The 24,769-nt window shown below is 42.5% G+C and overlaps 1 protein-coding gene across 11 annotated transcripts in view; it reads left to right on the forward strand.

Moving 5' to 3' along the window:
* PDE4D (phosphodiesterase 4D) overlaps positions 1-24,769 on the forward strand; it is a 624,753-nt gene that overhangs the window by 570,166 nt on the left and 29,818 nt on the right. The window lies entirely within an intron of this gene.

Raw genomic sequence — 24,769 nt, forward strand, 5'->3', positions numbered from 1 at the left:
GCAGCCCTAATCCTGCAATAGCCCATCTGGGAGCATCCGTAATATTAGGCAGCTGCTGCTGTTGTGCCAAGAAAACTTAAATGCCTTCTTTGCTGTGGAGGAAGCTAGTAGCTTGTAGGCATTCATGTTTGCAAACTTAAAAGGTGCATGGAGCACAGTGTTACTGCAATATATCTCAGTGTGTTATCTAACTTAGGTGAATCGGATCTAAATGCAAGCCTCCTTCAGGCTTCTACTCGGTAGTAGTTCTTGGTAAACTCTGTGGGACTTTTGGGGGTCAAACTTAAAAGTTGGATTCTTGCATTCTCTGTTTATCAGCATCACTCCATCCTATGCATGCTTACTCTGGAACTTAAGTTCAATAAAGACTTACTTTTTGGTGAGCCAGCAGAGAACTGCAAAACTTTGCAGGGGTTTAAAATAATTGTTTAAGATCCCTTTTTTTATAAAATCGTATCTACGAATGAATCAGATGGCAGAATTGAAAAGTCCTGCATACATTTGAGATGGGCAGGTCCATCATTTTGACCTTTGCAGTTGTATAATAAAGTTGGAGAGGGGGGAGCAAAACTGGCCTGGCTGGGGGTGGGCGGATCAAAAGAGGTGGTGTAGTTTGGGTTTCAAAGCTTCACATGCCATTTAAAGGTTGTGCGTAATCACTGATCAGTGTGCTGCCATTTTAAAACAGGATGAGGTAAGATGCACACACAACATTTACGTACGGCACTTTGCTGTAAATGTCAACCACTAAAGGTAGTAGGAGATGTGGTTACAACTTGTTGTAAATACCAAGGAACAGAGAAAAGCAAGCAAAGCCATGTGCATGGTGGAAACAGATTCGTTTTACACTTTTTGGTGTAAGTGATTCTTGTGCATACTGACCGAAAGCAATCAATTCCATTGATTTTCACTGGAGCATATTTTTGAGAAAACATGATTAGGTTTGAGAAACAAGTTTTCATTGTGGCACTAAAATCACCAAGAATGCTGACACACACCTTGCTCATTCAACAGAAAAAGTTCCCCACTTTCTTTTTAGGCTCTCGGTGAAGCTGCTCACCGGGTGACCTTGGGCCCCTCACTGTCTCTCAGCCTAACCTACCTCATGGAGTTGTTGTGAGGAAGAGAGCCATGATCTTTTTGGAGGAATGGTGCAGTATAAATGCAATGGCAAATCTAATATCACTTCTGACTGCAGACTTGATCTACACAGGCAGGGGAAAGAGGGAGGGAAGCCTCTGACTCTTGCAAGCTCCTTGAGCTTTTGATTGTGCAATGTAACACATGGATACAGGAGTCACAAGTTTGTGGATTCTTTCCCATGCTTTCCTATGCTTGAGATACCATTTATGCTCCTGCAATAAAAGTGTCACATACTGTTTATGCTGTTAACATGTCTCTATCTAATATGTGTGGATGTTTTCTGTGGCTCTTGGCATTCGACTGCTATGAACCCAGATTTGATTCTTGCAATCAAACTTGAGGATTTGATCCTGCACCTTCATAGACATGTGCCAGGCAGGGCATCTTAGCACATTGTGCAATAGCGGTCGCTGGTTTGCCACCAAATGTATATTCAAAAGAGAGATGCAGCCGGGAAGGTTCCTTGGTGAATATCACACACATTAGCAAGCAGATATTTATTCACTGATTTTGAACAAGGCTTGCTGCATAGAATTAAAAAATTGCATGTGGATTTTAATTATTGGTGAAAGCAAAAAAGCAAATGTTTCAAGTAAAATTCAGTCTCATTTGCAAGCAGTGCAATGGGTTTTCTGAATTGTTTATTTGGGCAACAGCTTGTTTCCTATATCAGTATGTGGCTGTTTTTCATATTAGGGTTATGTTTAACTGACAGTAATAATAGTAAGTGATATTTTCATGCTCATAGAAGATAGGTTTGTTTTCAGTATAAAAAAGGTACACTATAAACATTACAGTAGTTTATTTCCTTGCAAACATTGCTTAGCAATGGTGTTGCTGCCTACCTTGTAGTTAGCTTGTAGAGATTTGTTGTTGTTTTTTTAAAAAAATTAGATAGGCATTTGCAAAGGAGTTGTTGTATTTTGGATGTGTTCAGTAGTAGAAACTCCAAATACGGTGGGTAAAGAAGCATTTCATAAGAAATCTGCTCCTCCCATTGTTTCAGAAAATGGATCATACAGCCAAGGTTTCCTGCATGAGATGTACAATAAGTTGGGTTGCTATAGCCACTCTGAAGGTCAGCCTGAATGATGGCATTCCTTACATCAGCACTGAAAATTTATAATGCAGGCGCACAATTACTTGGTTTTATTTTGTCCATAAAATGGGAAATGTGGGTGTTTTAGGCTGCAATCCCACCTGGGAGCACATCTGACAGAACTCTTAAGAGGCTTACGTCTGAGTACGTATGTATAGGATTGCACTGCTCATTTCTTTCCTGCCAATTAAACACTATGTGCCAATATCCCAAGCCACACTAACTAGCGCATTTCTATGCATATACACTTATATGCATATACTTATTCAGGAATAAGTCCCACCATGTAGGTGTTTTGGTTTTTTTAGATTGCAGCCCAAGCGTCAGTGTTAGCTCAATAAACCCCTATTACCAAGGGCTACTTTTTATTTGCACACCACAAAAGGAAGTTCTTGGCCACCACCAGCACCAATTCTTTTAGGCTTTTAGTCCTCTACAAGTCTGTTTTCTAGAGACCCATGACTTACACTGCTTTGTACAGGAGAAATTGGCTCTAAAAAGCACCGTGTGTGTGTGTGTGTGTGTGTGTGTGTGTGTGTGTGTCTGTCTGTCCCTTGCACAGTTCATTTCCCTTTGTTGAGAAGGCAGTGTTGGCACAGGGTCTCTTTGCATGGTATCTTTGGTTGAAGGTGCCCGCCATTCGAAATAATCCTAAGTAGGTTTTATGCGTTGATAGGAGATACTGCTGTTTAGGGCTTAGTCACACTGTGTGCTTTAGTTCATGGACAGATGTGGGTGCATGTGGATGTGGGTGCATGCATAAGTCAGGTATCTTCTACACACACACACACACACACACACACACACACAGCATCAAAAATACTCAAGTGCTTTAGACTTCTAAAAAACAGCCACGTAAATAGATGCAGTTCATATTTGGGTAGCCAGGGATAATTTTTTTTTGCGAAAGGCTGCCCTTTTAAGCAACTTTTTCTCAGGGCATAAAGATTTCAGTGGCAAGGATTTCACAGTGGCCAGACAGGCAAGAGGAGTTTTTCCAATGTGGAGGGGGCAGCAATCTATTGCGGTCCATTACATGAAATATATTTCTGCATCACACCCAACTTTTTAAGCTGCATGCAGAGATCTCAAAAAGAGTGTGGAGAATGCGCCACAGTGCCTGCTCCCCCTTAAATACGTTGCAGCCAGCCCTGCCTAGTTATTCCATAATGCTAGCTTGAGAATTTATTAGGGTGGAGATCTTAAGCATTTAATAGATCACATATGTGATGCGCAGAGAAATAGGAGGATGCCACCGGATGCGCTGGCAAAGTCATAATGTGTTTGCAGTATGTTTGCATATTTCAAAAAGTAAAAACCAGAACACCCTCAGCTTTTTCAAAAGTTGAGCTTTTTTAAACTAAAAAAACAAACAAACATGGTTTCTCGATTGATGTATGTAAGCTCTGCATTTATATTTACATGCATCACATAAATATAAGCATACAAAATACAGACAAACATACGCGCATGGCTAACTAAGCATGGAAAATTGCACTGTGGCTTGCAAAGAACGCACTGCATTTACTGCTGGGGAGAGTAAACATTGTAGAAAGAAGGTTGCTGTCCTCCAGCACAGGATTCCTTTAAATCTTTCAGCTGTATGAATTGTCACCTTGGGTATTATCGACATACACAAACAATAGCAAGGGGTAACAGTAACGTCGTATTTTTTGGCTGCTCGCGGAACGAAAGACACAAATAAGCAACACCTTTGAGATCTTTGAATAAAAGCAGAAGCGAAAAACTCTCCCTTGCAAATTACTCTTTTTGTAGGCATACTTCCAAATTTGGCTTTTTCACAAAGGGGTGCTGCCCAGCAGGCCATCCCTGTTAGGCTGTGTTGATCTTGCTGGCTATAGCTGCTGCTGCTGTCAAGGTCATCGTCCAAATACTAAAGTTAAAAATTACTATCTATATGTGCCAGTACAAACACACCCTCCCTAGACCACCAGGTGGTTTCACTGGTAGGGCTGTTTAGCAGAGTTGTAACCATAGGAGGGTCACATCACTGGCCCCAAAGAGCAGCACTGTACATGCCCATGAATGTTACTGGGAGAGATGTGATGAGGGGCAGGGGAAGGTGTTGCACCTGCCTACATCTGTCTAGGATTGTGCTCTTAATCTCATTTTTTGGAAGAATCTCACTCCAGATCAGAAAGAAATAGGAGTTCCCCCTTCTGCACACAGCCAGCCAGCCAGACACACACACACACACACACACACCCTGAAAAGCTACAGCTGCCGCCAAATTGCTGTGTTGCACCCGTAGGGCAAATTGAAGATTCTGGAGTAGAATTGCAAATATAAATGAGAAAGAAGGAATAGCAACCAGGCTCCCCATGCCAGATAATATATACAGTCGTGAGTCAGTGGGTCTGAATTAAATAGTGGCGTTGAGGGAATTTCCTCTTTCCAGTAAGGTGGAACTTGCTTCCACTACAGTTTTAGAAGGTGAGGCATAAGAGGATCCTCCACATTTTTGCAAGAGATGACTGGGAAGATTGTTCTCATCACAAGGAGAGTTTCCTCCCCACCTTCCACCAGCTGCTGCTAGGAGAGCCTGATGGGGGAAGAGTCTCCATGCAATGTGTCCTGTTACTGGGACCCATAATTTCAAATTATTTCTGTTGCTTGCAGTAGCAGTCATGCAGATGTGTTTTCAAACATTTTATGCATGGGTTGCAATATGTATACCAGCCCTTTGTACAAGCTTTAACATAGCAGCACGATTTCACCAGTGTTTTAAACTCCTATCACAATGTTAGATTAGAGCAACCTGTTTCCAATTAGAGAGGAAGGATAATGCTGTCACATCCAATTTAAAAGGATTTACTTATTGGCCAGTCTTGCATTTCCATCATTACAAATAATAAAACAGTGAAACAGGAATTGACTGATCTAGCAAATTCTTTCAAAGAAGACAGGTGACCTGTTGATAATTTTAACGTCAAAAAGCTGATAATGGGGTCCCAAAACATCTGCAGCTCATTATATGACTGCATTTTTATATAATGTCTGGCTGTGTGATGACTTTTGGCTAACTGATTTCATAGTTTAGTTGGATTTAGGTGTTTCCTTGTCTTCCTGGGGTGGGGTGGGGAGTCTGATGAACCCTTAACTTTGGGATATATTTGCTAATTAAACATAATTTTTCTGATTACCATAAAAGTTCTCTGGCCACTGGTCCATCCAGCCAAGTATGGCCTACTCTGGGTTTGTAGTGGCTGCGTAGGATCTTGGGCAGAAATCTTTTTTTAATTACCTGCTGCCTGATCCTGAGTTCTTCATTCACAGCATGTTCTCTGTTTTGGTCACTTCTCACTTTTTCAAACACTCTCTTTGATAAACACCAGCTAATCTTGTGTTGTATATTCAATTTTTTGTAAGTGCCCATGAGCTTTAGAACAAGTGGCTTCTATCCAGCAGAGCACTAAGTAAACATCCTGTGGGTGCAAGGAATCCCACCTGCACAATAGGATTTCTCTCTCTCTCTCTCTCTCTCTCTCTCACACACACACACACCATCTACTCCGGGGCGGGGGGGGGGGCAGGACTACACTCTAGAACAGAATTAGGGAGCATATTTGAGGGGTAGGAGTCCAATTGCTCAAGCAGGAATCCTTCCAGTAAAGCCAAAGTTTGCATTTAAGGTGTATTTTGAGAAATGCCGTCTTAGTAGATTAGAAAGCAGTTGTGAGGTATTTGGACTATAAATAGAAGTCAATGAGTACCGGTAGTTGCAAATAGAATGGTGAAAGGCATTGCTTTGGTTTTGTTCCTTAGTTATGGCCAGTTAGAAATTAGGAAACCTCCTTTTCCTCATGGTATTTTTTCCCACCTTCCCGAAGCATTGAGTTACACAGAGAGCCACTGAGAATATTGGAGGCTTGTGTTAGGCAGACTCAGTATTCTCACTTGGGGATTCAGATCCCAGAGATGTCCCTGTGCCCTGCTTATAATTCTCACCTTAGGAGAGGATGTCATTTTGACTTCTTCCATTCAGACGTGCAAATCTCCAAGCAAGGCTAACGTTGCTTTTGGAGGGCCTCGGCGCATAGCTTTGGCTTAATCATATGACTCTCACTTGATCGCAAGAGCTGGAACAGGAAAGTAACTTCTTCCAGATGAGGTTGGATTATGACCCTGGAGCAGTCTCTGCCCCCTTCTTTTAAGCAATTTCGCTCATTCACGTGAGCAATTTAGACAGCTTTCCTAGACTGCTTTCTTGAATTGTTCAGGCTTCCCTAGTGCAAACCGCATCTTGTTGGCTGGCTGCTTTTGGTATGGTCTGTAAGGGTGAATGGCACGGGTTAATTGGATGTGGATGTGGGCTGGTTCATGGGCAATCAGAGCAGAATGTGATCGGGTCTCAGGCCGCATTCGGACCCTGTGCAATGTTGCCTTGAAGGCTGTGAAATAACCATGGCTTGCAGGAAGGAATGAAACAGCGTGGTGAAATATTTCTTCATGTGTGTTCAAATGATTGTATTTAGCATATTAATTAAGTAGTAGCTTTCTCTGTGTTGCGCATCACCTTCCCTTGATGCTGCTGCCATGAGATAGAAGAGTATTGAGTCTTTGTTCTGCAATGGAGAAGGAGTGCCTCCTGTTTGGACTGTACTAGCTCTAGGTTGTGCTTCCCTACACTCAGGTAGCCATGGAGATGGACGTGGGTGGGATGGGCAGACATCACTCTCCCTTGTATGAAAAGATTTGAAAGGAGCAAGGACAAAGCGTGAAAAGCAACTTGCTGAAGAGTTTACCCCGTGTAAAAAGCTTTGTTTTCTCTTTCAATGACTTTCCACACAACTTCCGCAGAACCTCACAAAGGGGAAGGGAATCTTGACCACTTTTCTTGAAAAAAGCATATGAAGAAGGAGGCTGGCAGAGAAAGGCAAAAGTGTAATTTCTGGGAAAGTCCTGCCAGGGGAGCAGGTTGCACTTGCAAATATAAACAAATATGCCCGTGGTGGTTCAGATGGGGGAGTCTCTCTGTAGATGTGAGCCAGACAGGCCCCAATGCCATTTGGAGTGTAACTCTGCAAGTTGGTAGGAGTTATCTATTGTTTGTGACTACTTTTGTTATGTTGTGGTTTATGTGTTTTTTTCATGTTGTAAGCCACCTTGGCAGGGATGCGGGTGGCACTGTGGGCCTAGGGCTTGCTGATCAGAAGGTTGGTGGTTTGAATCCCTGCAACAGGGCGAGCTCCCATTGCTCGGTCCCTGCTCCTGCTAACATAGCAGTTTGAAAGCACGTCAAAGTGCAAGTAGATAACTAGGTACTTCTCTGGCGGGAAGGTAAATGGCGTTTCCATGCACTGCGCTGGTTCGCCAGAAGCGGCTTAGTCATGCTGGCCACATGACCTGGAAGTTGTAAACCGGCTCCCTCAGTCTCCAAAGCCATCTTCGACATAACATCTTCCAGTCAAGCAGTGGTCCAGTTTTGCCTGTTTCTTTATTTTGGGCACCTCTAGGATCCACTGTTTTCACCTCTCTGCTTCTAAAATACTGTATGGTCTGATAATGTCATATATACTACTGTAACTTTCCTTCCTTGCCATGTTACTTTTCTGCAGCTGATTTGCCAGGTCATCTTTCCCCCAGTAAGCACTTAGTTTCTAAAATACCCAGGCTCAAGTCTCCCCACTACACACACAGTTTGTTTGTGGGTTTGTATCTGGTTGTGGGTGATGATGGTTTATGATTGTTGAAGGCCAGACACTTTCTATATGTGCTGAGATATCTTACAGACATAATTAAAGGACACATTCTAGGTAAAGACCGTGGTTGATGGGCTGCTTCTTGGAATCCGCTTCAGTGAGCGTATGCCATGACAACTGTGATAAAAGTATGTGGGAGAGAAATCAAGGGGGAAATGGCTTTCCTGGACATTCATAATCCATCCATGCCTGCTTCAGCCCTGACTTTTCAGTTAGCCCTGCCTTATTCTTTCTCTCCATCACCACATCCCATCCAAGTTTTGTCGTTCCCATATATCCTTGCAGTTACTTCTACACCTATTGTGCTTTTGCTTCTGATTAAATGTGGAGTAGCAGCAGTAAGTGGCCAAGGACATGCCCCATATATATATATTTTTTAGATGATTGTTAAAGAGTTGCTAGAAAAAAATCAGCTGAAATTTCAGCCCTACCTCATCCTTCCTAAGGACCATTGGTACTATTTGTTTTGTACTTTCCTTATTACTTTGCAGTAGCTCTAAGTTAGGGGTGGGGGACCTATACGTGCCAGGTGACTGATGGGAGTCCAACAACATCTGGAGAACCACAGGTTCTGCCTTGCAGGGGGTTGGACTAGATGACCCTTAGGGTCCCTTCAAGCTCTACAATTCTATGATTCTGTAGGTTCTCCATCTCTGCTCTTCATTATATTCTTTCTTTTTCTTTTCCTTTTCCTTTTTCATCCAGATAAGTTTTATCTTCTCCAAGAGGTATATAGGTTTGGTGAGGTGTTTTTGCACATTCATGTGGCATTGCCACAAAACTCCCCTGATGATCATGAACTCTCTGCCAAATAGCTATGTGAGGAAAACATTTGTAACACTGGAGACACAATTCTGTGTGTGTTCCTCCATTTTAATAATTAAAGCAAGATTCTTGGGATTCAGGTGCCATGCCTACCCCTAGCTAAAATGTTCTGTCTTCCTGAGAAATTGGAAAATAAAAAGTGGGACCTTTTTCTTTTTGACTGCTCAAAGATTAGATCAAGGAATCCTATTTTGTTTTATAGTGTTTTCCTATCTTGCAGAACCCAATCTTTCATTTGTGGCAGCCTTTAAAATATAATGTAAGGCCATTACTAAATATCAACACAAACTTTCTTTTGTTGTTAGTCAGCCGTTGTACAATAGTTGTACAAATCAAATTCTTTATAGGGTTCTATTCAAGCTTCAAAAAACCATGAAAAGAAGGCTTTTATTTTGAATTGCACTTTCCCAATCACTCTTATCAGGGTGCTGACAGGTCTTGCAGACGTCTGCTGATTCTGTGGTTGCTCAATAATTGCAAGCATTGGGCATTCTCATGGATTTCAAAATGGTCAGTGATGAAACAGCCTCTGCTCCTGCTAAGGATTTACATAGCAGGAGCTGTCTGGAAACTGGAAAGGCCATTATTTGTGTTATCTCCAAATTTATAGTGAATGAGCCCAGATTTGTCAGTATGAGCTAAGCCTTGTCTCATCCAAGCAAGTGAGGTCATTTGGCAAGGTGACTCGACTAAGTGGATGTTGTGTTAGTTGGACTGGCAGTGGTGGCAGATGGGAGCTCTGAGATTTGCCATGTCTTCCTTCTGGGTTTTGTCTCTCTCGTCCCTGAGGGCAGTCTCCCATCAGGTCCACTGGAGAAGCAAAACAGACTATCTCCTGCAGCTGTGGGGGGAAAAGGAGGTTCACTTCTAAAGTTGAAAAGTGAGAGTCACAAAGGAATGAGTAATAGTTTTGCAAACCACGCAGTAGTGCTGAGACTTGGGGACCCAGCTGCTGTCGTCAGCTTGATTTTCCACAGAAGCTGGGATGGCAACAAATGACAGTGCTAAATTTCCAGAGGTCAATTTGCCTTGTTCCTTAAAACGGTCCACTGCCAGGATTTCCCAATCACTAGTAGCAGCAGTGTGACTGTATTTAAACTTCACCCACCCACCCACACCGCTAGTAACTGCAAGACAGTATCTGGCAAAAAGCAGGCTCTGTGATTTGTATGCTGCTTAACCATGATTGAAATTGCCCGTTCTATGCAGAGTTGCAGAGAGCATGCTCAGATTCCTCAGCATCTCTGTCCTCTGCTGCATGCTGATCACCTCAGTGGCTGCCGCGGGCTCTCATTACTGGCAAATAGCATGCTGTGCTGATGCAGGCACCATAATAGGAAGCACCTAGGCCTGTCATAAACAAACAGGTCTGGGGGAAAAAAAGTGCAGGTCTGACGTATGGCGTGTCCATAGCAACGAGGAGAGATGAGGTTGCCATTTTGGAGTATATGCAGGCTAGTATAGCTCTCTACAAGAAGCCAGAAAGTACCTGACAGGATTCAAAAGCTGTCTCTATGTGTACATCTGGGGTTTTGTGAGGGATGCTGTTTGCAGGAAGCCGCTTGCAATGCCAGCAGCTTGAAATACAAACTTTTAGGGCATTTTAGAGCTTTATTTGAACTGTTTGGGGGTTTTTTTTTTTCCCTCCCTCCAAGTGTAATAGAAAGTTTTGTTGGAGAATGCTAGTGCTTTTACTCCTAAGAAATGTTGATCTGACTACTCAAGGCAGCCTGCGTACATCGTTGGGTGCTTAGCCATTTAAACTGAGAGGATACAAATTTTACGAGTAAGATGACTGTGAGTTCCTTACATTATGAAGTATGGCCAAAGTTTTTTGCACCTGAATTTTGGATCCAGGTAAGATTCCATTTATTGTTGCTGTCTCTCCTTCATATTATTTCCTGCACTACTTAAATTAGGCTGCAATCCTACCCATGCTTGCCTGAGAGTAAATGTCACTGAACTTAATGGGGCTTATTTATTTATGATGGGGATATATTTCTATAACTTGTAGAAAGAGTAGATCTGCAGCAGTTTTGTTCTGGTGTTGGAGTCTATGGCTTAAATGGCTGTTGGTGCTGTTGCAATGTGTAAAATGATCCTGTCTTATGCATGCGCTGGGAATTTCTTTGGGCTGGGTATAGTAAATCTGTGTTTACCATATTCTACTTTCTTCAGTGAAATCACTGCATTGAAAAGTATTTCAAGTACTGAAAATTAGGAATGTACAAGGAACTGTCCGCAGAGCTGAGTAGTTTTGTGATAGGATGATTTAAAAAAAACACAAACCCCTACGTAACCTTTCCCCCTTCGTTCCTTGCTTTTCTATCTGAGTAATTGTAGCTCTTTTCAGTTACTCATATTTACAGAGCTTACAAGAAAGATCAGCTAATAGGAGCAATGGCGTGGCAATAAAATTGAACTTATATGGTGGTTACAAGGCACAGCAGTAGAAGGCAAGCATGCTTCAACCAGTTTTCTTTTTATTTTGGTTGAACTTCTAAAAGATTTTAGTTTTTCTTAAGGAAGAGAGGAGAACTCGTGGTTGCAATATGACTGTTGACTAAAGTAGATCTCTTTGTTTGTGTGCCTACATCCACAAACGAGAGGAATTTTTTAGTTGAATAGTGAAGAATCACTAAATGAACGTAGAGAACTAAGCCATATATGAATGTACTGAGAAAAAAGTAGGGTCTTCACTCCAGGAGCAGAATGAACTATTAACTGCTGTAAGCCAAACCTTTTTCTCCCCCCTTCAAGTGTTTGATATTAGCCCCTGGACACAGGAGTATCTTCTTTTCTAACAGAGCAGTAAGGAGTCTGCATTTTCCATATAAAGCAGAAAACAGTCTAGTTGCATAGTCTCTATTCTGTTTTTGTCCACCAGTGGGTTTTGTGGTTTTGCTTTGGGCTTGCTTTTATAGGGAAGAGATTTTGTTCTGCTTTTTGCGTAGTACAGAGGCAAGGGTTCAGCAAATCCCAATTTGGGGGTCAGTGGTGGTGGGTTGTCAGTGCTTCCTCAAGCAAACCACTTCTTGCAGTTGTGGGTGTGTCTTGCTTTGTTGGCCATATTCTTCCAAGCTTTATTGCCGCTTCTTCTGAATGGCATAGAACAGTAGCGAGATTTTGCATCAGTTCCCTCATGTAGAATCAGTGGCACTTTCTGTTGAAAATTCCAGAATTACGACACTTCTCTTTCATTGCCCTGTAGGTGAAGTGGAAAGAAGGATCGTTTCAGGAACAACTTAAAGCCTCTGGGTTTTTTGTTATTATTATTAAATTAAATTGGGACGAAACATGAAGGGCTCGAAAACAGTATTGCAAAAGCAGAATTGCCTGCAGCAAAGCAGGTGGCATTAGATGGCGGCAAACGCAGTAAGAGTGGAAATTCCCAGCTAGAAAAGGAATTGAAAAGTTGGGAGAAATGTTTCCAAGATTGGAACTCCTGACCTGTGCTGACTTTCAGGCCAGGCAAATTGCTACAGAAGGGAGAAAGGGAAGAAGAAGGGATTTGCAGTCTGGGACTGAAATCTGTCTTTGAGGACCTTTCCAGATGAAGATTCTTTCCTCCGGCGATAACACAGCTGTCGCGAACACTATGTTAGTATTCTCTCAGTCCAGTGAGGTTCTCATGCAATGGTAGGTGGCTGTACACAAGGACCACCTGTCACAGGAAAACACCCATGATCGTTTCACTTCCTTTAGACAGAATTGTAGTTCACAAGTGGCTAGGGTTCAGCAGTTCAAGTGCTGGTAAAAAGCGATACTATAGTCGGAGGACTTGCTGGTTGATATCATCTTTGGTACTAAAAACTGAAATGCAGCTATCCTTCGCTCTCAGTGCTCTAGCAGATTGTATGGAGGAGGTGGAACACTGGTTGTGGAAGAATTAGTCCTGCGTTAAAATATTAGCCTGCTCCAGATTCATCTGCTCTTGAGTGGTCAAACAGCCACTAGGGAAGAGGAAAAGGAGGATGTTTCATGAATGTTCGTTTCTGTGGTTTATTTTCAGCTTGTACTTGAAACCTTACTGCCACAGTTAACACTTGCACGTTTCTGAGAGTTTTGCAGATCCTGCCAGCTATCAGTAATTTGGTTGTAGAGCTTCATTTGGAACTTTGGGATGTTTTATTGTGATTCTTTTTCCATGTGATGCAAATACTCATAGCAAAAAACAGGGCTCCTTCCATCTTTCTCCAGTGCTGAATGTATGCAGATGTAGCCGTATCCAACATGAGCTCTTATATTGATGGAGCTAGAGGAATTTGCTCTGGACAACAGGTGTCTGTTGTTTAGGTAATACTGTGATAAATTGTCTCAATCAAATATCTGTTCAGTCCCATGCTTTAATCTAGAATTGTCCTTCCGAAGAAGCAAACCAGTTGAACCTCCTGGTTTTTGTTTGATTCTCCCACCCACCTACCCCATACAACTCATTTCATCATGACTCATTGTTTGGATTCAATTATGACTTAGTTCTTGCCAATGAGGACCCTGTTCTTAGTCATTGAAATGAGTTTGGGCTGAGCATTCGTCCACTCTTTTTACATCTTTATCAAGCCAGATCACCTACTATTTAAATGACTTTAAGATCTGGCTATAATAGAACAGATCCTATGTGGCTCTATATTTTGCATTCAACAGAAGACAAAGAGGCTGTGTACACTACATACTTTTAAAGCACATTTGAAGACAACCCCCCCATGTGCTTTAAAATTATAGTGTGTCTGAAGCCCGAGAATGATGGGTTCTAGCCAAATATATACCTAATGGAAGTGTGGACACCCCTTTCCCCACCCAACATATAAGTTGGATTTTCCTCTGAACTGCAGATTTTGGAGATAATAAAAGGTTACATGAAGATGTTTTTTATGCATTTGTTTAAAAAAAGGTCTAAAACGCTTGGTATTTTCAAAATCTCTGAACAGTGTACAGTATGAAAACAATATCCATTGACCCAAGCAAAAATGCATCCTAAAATCAATACAATGGTATCAAAACATAAAAGCATATAAAGGTATTCAGTGTATTCATACACGTACATCAGAGTCCAATCTTATGGGTCAGGGAAAGTGGGCAAAAAGGTAAGAAATGTGAAGCTGCTGATGGTTGCTTTGGATTACAAGGCCTACCATCCATGACCAGGACAGTCATGATGGTACTCGTAGGAGCTAACATCTGCAGGGCAGCATATTAGCAAAGGCTGGTATAGCATGTTCAGGACAAAGAATTGTAAAGCTTTAAGGACCAACAGATTTATTGTTGTGTACATCTTAAGTTGTTCAGAGCCCATATTGTCAGATACATAGCGTGTTCATGTTACAGATATATGTGCATATCTTTGGTGATATACAGAGAGGGTAACAAATGTAAGCCCAAGGGTCATGTACGGTGTTAGGAACTGAGATATGAGAGCTAGGAGCTCTGAAATCTTAGGTGCAGTACTGCGCCCAGAGCTCAGAAACTGCTCGTGTTAATGAAATTCCCTGTCACAAAATGCACCTGGAACAATGGGAGTTTTGAACACTGATCATGGAATGCAAGAGAGTCAGTAGGTCCAGGACATTTCTGGGCAAAGCTCAAACTTATGGTAGATAAGCACTATGCTCGCTTTTGGTGATAACACAGCTGTTGTAGTTTTGGGTAGCTAATTTAATGCCTGTAGCAGGGAAAGAACCCATAGGCTCCGTGAAGACCTAAGAAGTCTCCCATTTCTGCAGTTCCACACTAGACTCTTATCTCTGACATTTCTGTATTGCAAAATGGTGACTTTCAGGACAGCTGCAACCTGGGAGACTGGTATGTTCTTCCCCTAGTTTTTGAACATTGCCAATTTTTTTGTATTAAATTTGTGCCCACCTGTTCTTTTCACTCACCATTTTTTCCTAGTCAGGCAGCAAGTAATGTCATGTAAGACACTGGAAGATCGATAGATCTACAAGCCTTTGATGGTATGGCTTAGGTCCTGTGGTAAAGTATCCTAAATGACTCTAGAGAGAACGGTGCATCTAAGCTTGGCGTAGAACCAGGATTCCTGCCTAAATTTGACAGTTCTTTGTACTGGTGGGTAGTCCTTCAGGTTTGCGGACAGTGAGTAAGTAAGGGCAGATTGTGAATGGAGGCGCATTGTCCAGGATGGGCTGTATATCTTTGATAATAATGGAGGAGTTCAGTGGGGAGCAGTAAGTGTCAACATACTGCATTTCTCTTCCATTATAGTACTGCAGGCTCATTGGCACGCTCTTATCACCTGCCAACATTTCCTCTTTTGATGTCTGCATAGGATAACAGGGTCATTTGTGATGTAAAAGAATAAATGGGCCCAAATCTGACTTCAAAAAAAAAACAAAAACAAAAAGAGGCAATGTTCAGAAACCAGAGCTGGAACATTTTCAGCCTCCCAGGACATGTCCTGCTGACTCGAAAGTCGCCACACTTCAACAATAAAAACTTCAAAGGAATACTCCATTGAGAAATAGAATTTATCAGGGCATTTGACTTTATTCATTTGGTTATTAAGTGAGTTTATGGATTCCTCCCCCGCTCTTGATACAAAATTAGCATAGCAAAGGTAGGACTGTTATACAGTGGTACCTCGGGTTAAGTATTTAATTCGTTCCGGAGGTCCGTACTTAACCTGAAACTGTTCTTAACCTGAAGCACCACTTTAGCTAATGGGGCTTCCTGCTGCTGCTGCTGCTGCGCCGCCGGAACCCGATTTCTGTTCTCATCCTGAAGCAAAGTTCTTAACCTGAAGCACTATTTCTGGGTTAGCGGAGTCTGTAACCTGAAGCGTATGCAACCCGAGTTACCACTGTATTAAGCTACTTACTGCTGTTTGTGAATGGCGGTACTGCATTTGAACTTAACTTAAAAATGTCCTAGGCCTGTTGATTCTCCTGCATTTCCTGGCCTTATGTCCCTTCCCTCTGCTCCAGAAAAAAAAGTGTGTGTGTGTGTGGCATAAATATGACAAATGGCTTGAGGCCCACAAATGCTTCTGCCACAATGCATCTATTAACCTTTAAAGTGCCAGGAGACTTCATTGGTTTTTCTGCCACAACAGCCTGTCACGTTTAGGGTTGTATTTTAAACAGAGATAGAAAGTTCAGTAATGGAAGAAGGCACAGAGTGTTGGACATGTTTTAATCGATTTGATTTTTTTTCTCCTATGTTAAAATTTCAGCAAATATCATGTCACAAAATAAAGAGTTGGTTTAACTTAGTGGCTAAGGCTGCAATTCTGTCTATGCACTTACCTGTGAGTACTTCGAACTCAACTGAGGCATCTCTGTGTAATTTTGTTGTGAATCTGGAAGACACTGGTTTTAATTGCACTTTTGCCATTAACTTGCTTGGTGGACTTGGGTACTTGTACTGTCTCTCAGCTCTGTCCTATCCTCTACCTGAAACCATAGCCCCTTGTCTTTAAGCAGTGGCCAGCAAGCCAAGTTCCAATCATTTGGTGGCCAACAAAACACTTGCCATCAAATGGTAGCTCTCAAGTCTTTCTGGTCTGAAGGCATATGATGCAGCCACCTGGCTGAGCCTTAAGCAGATCTCAGTCTGGCAAGGGGAAAGGTCTAGGTGGAAGGCTACTTGGAGACCTAATGTATGCTGCTTCAAGTTCCATGACGAAAGAAAAACAAAATATGAATTACAGTATTTGCATTAAATTAAAGTGCTATCCAACCCTATCAGCCCCAAACAAAATTTCTTACAAACACTTGCCTAGTCCCTGAAAAAGAGCATTCTAGTTACATAGACCCATTGCCTATCATTTTGGCTGCTTTGGCCAAGGAACTGTGCACACCAATGGCCAATGAATTGTCTGCAAAGGAAGCCTGTGGCAGTGTTACCCACTTCTGTCCAGTATGAATGAACAAGGTTTTGTTCAAAGACAAGCAGGAATTCAGCTCCATGTTAACATCAGCGGCTTCCTGACACAAAGGCTAACAAAAAACTACACATGCGTAACAATAAATTCTTGCTCCGAAACCTAGTGGTGGATTTTATAAAAGACATCTTTTCTAGGAAACAGAATTATTTGTTAGGTTATAGAAACAGAGCCGTTGACTTTTCCTGTGTAAAGGAGCACATTTACATTTGGATCGCTCTCTGTATATGTAGATGGCACACAAACAGCTTTAATCCTTTTGGGAGCTTAGAATAACACAAAATTGAAAAGTTGGAAGTGACCACGAGGGTCATCTAGTCTAACCCCCTGCAGTGCAGGAATCTTATATTATAAGCTTTTTTATATTGAGTTAATATAAAATGTCTGCGTCCGAAGCAAAACAAATCTTTTGGGCTTAGTGCGCGCTGAATCAATTCTCTGCTGAAATAGTAATATTGCCCTGCTACCCTTTTCTGGAAGGGGGGTGCTAGCAGTGCTTCAACAGCAACTGAAGCTTGAGTCAACAAGTCTGTGTGGAGCAGCTTGCAATGTGCCTTTGAAATTCTGCTATCTAGTCAGGGTGATTTATAGGCTCTTGCTCTGGCATGTACATGCTGGGGCCCTACTGGGCTTGTTTGTTTTTGTGTTAGCTCGGTTACCTAGCACTCCACGGAGTGGTGGCTCTTTCCTTTTTTCTTTTTTTAAGTGACACACAAAGAATTTAGCAGGAATACTTCTTCAGAGTGAAGGGGTAAGGTGGCAGGCAGCTGGGGACAGGAAGGGGGTGGGGGAGAGAGAAAGAGAGGAGAAAAAAATCCTTCAGCTTCTCTCCATGCTTTTATTTTAAATTCCCTTCTGCGCAGAAATATTTTGTGTTTGGGGTTAACATGCATTTTAGTTTCTTCATCTCATTTATGGCAAGCTATACATGTTATGTACTGAAGTTCTCACCCTAGGCCAGCAGGGGGATACTGGAGATAGTTTTCACTCAGGTCCACATATGCAAATAAGGGATTGAAAGTGACGTTCAGTGATTGGATAGTTACAGAAAATGGTTACTAATGTTGCATTCTAGTGGAGCTCTATATAAGCAGGCTGGCTGAACCCTTCAGTTCAGTTCAGTTCTGTTCTGGCCTGTGAATAAACAAGAGCTGTTTGAAGAATTGCTGTGTCGTCTGATATGTTCACCCACAGCTCAACAATACAAGTAACGTTCATAGGAAACCAGGAAAGGGCTCATGAGCAATGTTTGGGCCTGGGGCATGGCCTTGAAGATACATGAGGCAGCAACCTTGCTGAATCTAAGCAGAAGCTTGGGCTGCTTGGTGCTTAGACAGGAGGAACCCTGTGCGTGTTGCTTTGCACTCCATGATGGAAGGAACGTGTGTTGGAAATGTAGTAAGGAAATAAATTGTACCTATGAAGACCTAGAAAAGTGTTAACTTTAGTATCGAAAGGGTCAGTTGATCAGTCTTCCTTTTATTTCAAGCTGATTTTTAGAAACAGAGAATTGTAGAGATGACCCTGCCCATTGCAATGCAGGAATCACAGCCAAAGATGGTCATCCAACCTCTGCTTAAAAACCTCCAATGAAGGAGAGTCCACACCCTCCCGAGGGAGTCTGTTACACCTTCAAACAGCTCTTACCATCAGAAAGTTTTTCTTTATGTTTAGTCGGAATCGTCTTTCTTGTAACTTGAAGCCATTAGTTCAAATCCCGCCCTCTGGAGCAGCAGAAAACAAGTTTGCTCCATCTTCCATGTGACAGCCCTTTAGATATTTGAAGATGACTATCATATCTCCTCTCAGTCTCCTCTTATCCACGCTAAGCATACCCAGCTCCCTCAGCCATTCCTCATAAGGCTTGGTTTCCAGACCCTTGATTGTATTGGTTGTCCTCCTCTGTACCAGCTTATCAATATCCTCCTTAAATTGTGGTGCCCAGAATTGGGACACGGTACACCAGGTGTGGTCTGACCAAGGCAGAAGAGAGCAGTGCTGTTACTTACCTTGATCTGGACACTAGAATTCTGGTGATACAGCCTAGAATCTCATTAGCATTTTTTGCTGCTTCTTCACACAGTTGACTCATGTTATGTTTGTGGTCTATTAAGACCCCTAGATCCTTTTCACATATACTACTACTGCCAAGTCAGGTGCACCCCCCCCCATCTTATATTTGTGCAGCCGGTTCTTTCTGGCTAAGTGTAGAACCTCACATCTGTCCCTGTTGAATTGTTCGTTTGGAACCAGTTCTCCAATCTGTTAAGGTCATCTTGAATCCTAGTTCAGTTTTCTGCATCATTAGCTACCCATCCCAGTTTGGTGTCGTTTGCAAATTTGATGAGCGTTCCCTCAATTCCTTTGTCCAAGTTGATTATAAAGTGGTGCCTCGCAAGACGAAAAGAATCCGTTCTGTGATTCTCTTCGTCTAGCGGTTTTTCCATCTTGCGAAGCAAACCTATTGACGGATTAGAGGATTAGCGCTATTAGCGGCTTTTAGCGGCTGATCGGATCAGCTGATAAGCGGCTTAGCGGCTTAGAAAAAGGGGGGAAGGGGGGGAAAAACCGCAGGAACTCGCAAGACATTGTTGTCTTGCGAAGCAAGCCCATAGGAAATTCGTTTTGCGAAGCACCTCCAAAACAGAAAACTCTTTCGTCTAGCGAGTTTTCCGTCTTGCGAGGCATTCGTCTTGCGGGGCACCACTGTAAAGACTTTGAACAACAACTGGCCCAGGACCAAACCCTGTAGCACCCCACTTGCCACTTTTTTCCAGAATGATGAGGAACCATTAATGAGTACTCTTTGGGTTTGGTCAGTCAACCAGCTACAAACCCATCTAAGAGTTACTTCATTCAGCCCACATTTTAGCAGCTTCCTCGCAAGAATATCATGGGGGGCTTTGTCAGAAGCCTTACAGTAATCAAGATACTCTATGTCTGTAGCATTCCCCTGATCCACCAGGCCTGCAACTCTCTCAAAAGGAAAAAGGAAAGAAATGACATTCGTTTGGCATGACTTGCTTTTGAGAAACCCATATAAATGGCATATCTTTGCAGGACACATTCCTGCAATATGTTCTTCGGCGCAGATATCACTGATATGAATGGCATTTCCACAAGAGCGTTGTCCGTGCTCTTGAGCTGCAACCACTTGTTGTACTGAGGATTGTGCCAGGAGGACTTTCCTCTGGCTTTTGTCCAGGGCAAGGAGAACTTGTGTTTCAACTTATGCCCCATTTGCCCTTCAGAATTCTCAAAGCATTATCCTTCCTTGGGGATAAATCTTAGAAGCAGGTAGGAGAAGAAAGAAGAATTACACAGCTCCTACCCATGTCTCTCTTCCTTAGTTGCTGTTTTTTGGGGGGGTAGGGAGACAGGGATGAGTTTGCCTTGTCTGTGGTATTGCTGAGGTATTCATCTCAGAAACACCCATTTTCCCAGACTCCACACGGATCTCAGGTGTGTAAATAAGAAACAATCCGTGCAAAGCCCTGTAATTTTGCACTTACTGCTGGGCTTCTTCCAGCTGTTGTGTTTAAACCGCGCTAGAAAGCTCTTCTGTGATACCTCCCACTTCTGCAACTGCCTGCTTCAAGGAAACGTCTTCTGTAGAAAAAATATATAGAGACCTGCAACTAAATGTTGCAGTGTGAAAAGTTTGTGTTTTCTGTTCCGCCCCCACCTGGTTTTCAGTCCAACCAGGATTCATTGGGCTGTTTGTGGCCCCCACCCCACCCCACCTACCCTAGGATTTTAGAATGTCTGCAAAGCTTGGTATTTCCCTGAACTTACTGATATCCCCGTCATGTACATGGGTGATGCTGTTTTAGCTACTTAGGGCAGTGGCACCAACCTCTGTGAACGTAGGAAATGGAGGGAGCAATATGATGGGAGACTCTTGGTGGTTCAACCAGAGGAGTCTGAACAGTGCTATCCCATTCAATTCCAGCATCTAACTCAGAATGCCAACACCACAATCACTTTTCACTATCCTCAGACTCAGCAGAAGCAGTGTGATTGTGCTTTGGGCTCAGGAGTAAGAACTGGAGAGAGAATATCAACTTGATGGAAGCTTTCTAAAACAAGCTCTGACATAAGAGCAAATGAAACAAAAGGTGTTTTTGTGTTGAACTGATATTTGAACATATCTGAGCAGTTCACCAGCAGTCCCTGCTCATGGTTCTGTCAGGAATGCCGTAGTCTCCCAAAAAGCGACATTTTTGTTTGTCTCTTTGTGTTCGTTTAAGAGAGGCCATGTTTAGACAAAGACTAAGATGTACTCAAACTGCTCATAAACGCTTTCAATCATTTCCTGATTGTCCATTATAAAATGTCTTCAGGTTGAAATCACAAGATTCAAATTTGTGCCATTTCATTCACACACACACACACACACACACACACACACACACATATATATATATATATATATAAGGCAATTTCAATGCATGTGCACCCAGAGGTAAGCTCATTGCATTCAGTGGTGTTTAAGCTTCAGTATTGCTCACCTGGGAGTATTGAACACTGGTGCTTACAGCGGAGAAAACATGCCTAGTTATGTCTTGTCTCTGGGTATATCCCCCCTCTGACCTCTCCATCTAAGAAACCTTGGTTTTGCCCCTGGAGTCTATCCAGATTTTTGTTCAGTTAAGTTCCTGAACTTGGTCCTTGGTCTACAAACTGCATGGGTCATTGGAGCCTTGAACAGTGGTTTCAGGGCTTCCTGCAGATCTCCCTGTGAGCCAAGACTTGGATAGAAAAATAGCCAACCAGCTTGCTTTTGAGTAATTTGTTTACTCTTTGATGAGCAACAGAATGCAACATAAACATAACATAAAATGGAAACCGGCAGCTAACTTTTTGATTATCATATTCCTTTCCACCATATGCAAGGCTATGCTTGGATTTCTAGAAAGATGTGTACTCCTGGATAGCTCAGTTGGTTAGAGCATGGTGCTGATAATGCCAAGGTTGCAGGTTCGATCCCCGTCTGGGACAGCTGCATATTCCTGCTTTGCAGGGGGTTGCACAAGATGTTCTTCAAAGTTCCTTCCATCTCTACAATGATTCCATTTATGACTGTGTGTTGGGTTATGGGCCCGTGTCAAAGTTTGATTTGATATGGCAGGATGCAAACTCCTGATTTCCTCAGACATTAAGAATTTGGGGGCACAATATAACCAAAATAGAGGGGTTAGTTAAGTAAGCACATACTCAAGTGTCACCCATTGAAATGGGTGGAACTTTTGCTGAATCTTTTGCTGTTCGGGATACAACAAAGAACTGTGGATTAGTTAGAACAGTGATAACTTCACTGCTACCCACAGCAAGTGAGAATAACAAATGTTTCCTAAATATTCACCAATTAGTTTTCGTTGTCACTGAGATATTTTTAAATATTCCCAAGTAATGTTTACTTGCACCTCATTCCTTCCTTTGCTTTCCGACTGGTACTGCTGTTTTATCGTTCTACGTGGGTTACAAATCTCTCTTGAGGGTGCTGGCCTTCTCCCGTCAAGGTTTGCCGTCACTCAATTCCACACAGGCTACTTCATCATCTGTTTCTGTTCACATGCTCCTACACGCTGCTTTGGGACAAACATCATCAGCACTTCACAGTCTTGACCCTAAATGCCCCCTCCCCTCGCCTTAGGAAGTTGTTCCTCACATTTCTGGTTTCCTGCGTTTTTAGCTTGCTGACTTTATCCTATGTGTCAGCTTTGCCCATGTTCATTTCACTTCCTCTGATAAAAGCAGGCTTGCATGATGCTTCACCGATATCTGAATTCTTGTGGCGACCAGCAGTATCTTTTCCTAACTGTGACGCATCAGCTCATTGATAAAAGTTACTTATGGGGGGAAAAACACACCTCTGAAAAAAGGCTGGATGAAACAGATTCTGTTAGAAAAATAACTCGCTTCTTCTTTTTTTAATAGTTTTTTTATTCAAAATTAAAACAAGACATATTATTCAAAAACATTTCATCCTTGTTTTCCCCCCCATTTTTCCTCCCTCCCACACAAAACCCCCCCACCCTACCCCCCAACTTCCCTCAGTTCCAGTCTTTGGTTTCTCTGAGACTGCTGTTTTCTGCATGTTACAAAGTTGTATACAGTGGTGCCTCGCAAGACGAAAATAATCCGTTCCACGAGTCACTTCGTCTAGCGGTTTTTTCCTCTTGTGAAGCAACCCTATTAGCGGCTTAGCGGATTAGCGCTATTAGTGGTTTAGCGACTATTAAAGGCTTAGCGGATTAGCGGCTAAAAGGCTATTAGCGGATTAGCGGATTAGAAAAGGGGGGGCGAAAAAAATCGCAAGATGTTTTCGTCTTGCAAAGCAAGCCCATAGGGAACTTCGCCTTGCGAAGTGCATCGAAAAACGGAAAACCCTTTCGTCTAGCGGGTTTTTCGTCTTGCAAGGCATCCATCTTGCGGGGCACCACTGTAGATCCTCAAACTATTAGCTGATTATTATCAATAAAAAGTTTGTGAATGTTTATTCAAAACCTGCCAAGGAGTCCAGTTCACTTTGTTGCGTCTTCAGATACTTTGTAAAGGGTTCCCATTCATCCTCAAAGTCACAGTTATCCTTTTCCCGTAGCTTATATGTCAGTTTTGCCAGTTCTGCATAGTCCGTCAATTTTTCTTGCCATGATTCTTTAGTTGGGGTTTCTTCAGTCTTCCATCCTTGTGCTACCAGAACTCTCGCGGCCGTTGTCGCATACATGAAGATGTTTTTCAGATTTTTTAGCAGGTCTTTCCCTACAATCCCCAACAAAAATGCCTTGTTTTTTTTAAAACAAATGTTAAATAGAACATTTTCTTCAATTCATTGTATGTTGTTTCCCAAAATTTCTTATCTTTCTCGCTTCTTTTAATGAGAGGCATTGACGCAGTTCACATGTAGCATACGAAGCCAAACTATGGCTTTGCATGAACGAGCAAACATACAGTCATACCTTGGTTCTCGAACAGCTTAGTTGATGAACAAATCGGCTCCCGAACGCCGAAAACCCAGAAGTAAGTGTTCCAGTCTTTGAACGTTTTTGCGGAATCTGAACGTCTGACGCGGCTTCCACTTGAGTGCAGGAAGCTCATGCAGCCAATCGGAAGCCGTGCCATGGTTTTCGAACAGTTTTGGGAGTCGAACGGACTTCTGGAATGGATTAAGTTCAAGAACCAAGGTATGACTGTATACAGGTTCTGGAGCAAAGACGGCAACTACTGCGCTCCCCTCCTGGACCTTCTTCCTGGGGTGAAGCTACTTTTGGGCTTAGCATTGCATCCAAACAGGCGATAACAACAATTTTTCCAGGTTGGACTGCTTTAGCTGGGGCTGGTGAGAGTTTGGGTTCCTTGGAGGCAGGGCATTGCCTAGTATTTACCACCACTTCCTTTACCATAAGCAGCGGAGAAGCACATATTGGGGCTGCATCCTTTCACTATGTAATATTTCTGTGCAATTGGTTTTTTCTTATTGTGCTCTAAACAGAGTCTCGGTATTTCTATTGCTGCTTACAATCTCAAACCTAAATGAGCCTGGTTGCTCTGCAGCGAAAAGCACATTTGTTGTCAGAAGCTGACTTGATTAAGATTAAAAGAACATTTATAGGCAATAAACCAGAAACATAATCTCTCTCTATCTCTCTCTCACACGCACACACTTTCTCACTCACTCACTGTGTAATAACTTCATCCTGGCAAGTGTTGTGCAGCCCATAAGCCTTACAAAACCCACCCTGAAAGCATTAGGCAGACAAGGATAGTGTTGTGGAGTGTGGCCCTCTGGTGGTGCCATTTGTAGTTTCGCCTTTCTGGCCTTGTTTTGAAATCTTAGCCTGAAGCAGGATAGCTGTGTTACAAATGCCGTCAAGTGAACATACTAAATACATTTTGCTGGTTCAAGCCTTGTTTGATTGTAATTTATTGTTACTTTTTTATTACTGTAACCCACGTATAAATGGAAACTCTGGATAGAAGTTTCTAAAATAAATAAGCGCGCTCTGCTTTGCAAAAAAAATTCCTCTGCACCATCCTTCCCAACACTTTGCATACGTGTGGTGCTGAAACGTTGCATTG

This window comes from Podarcis liolepis (assembly GCF_965112155.1).
Source record: "Podarcis liolepis genome assembly, chromosome: 11".
Lineage (NCBI taxonomy): Eukaryota > Metazoa > Chordata > Lepidosauria > Squamata > Lacertidae > Podarcis > Podarcis liolepis.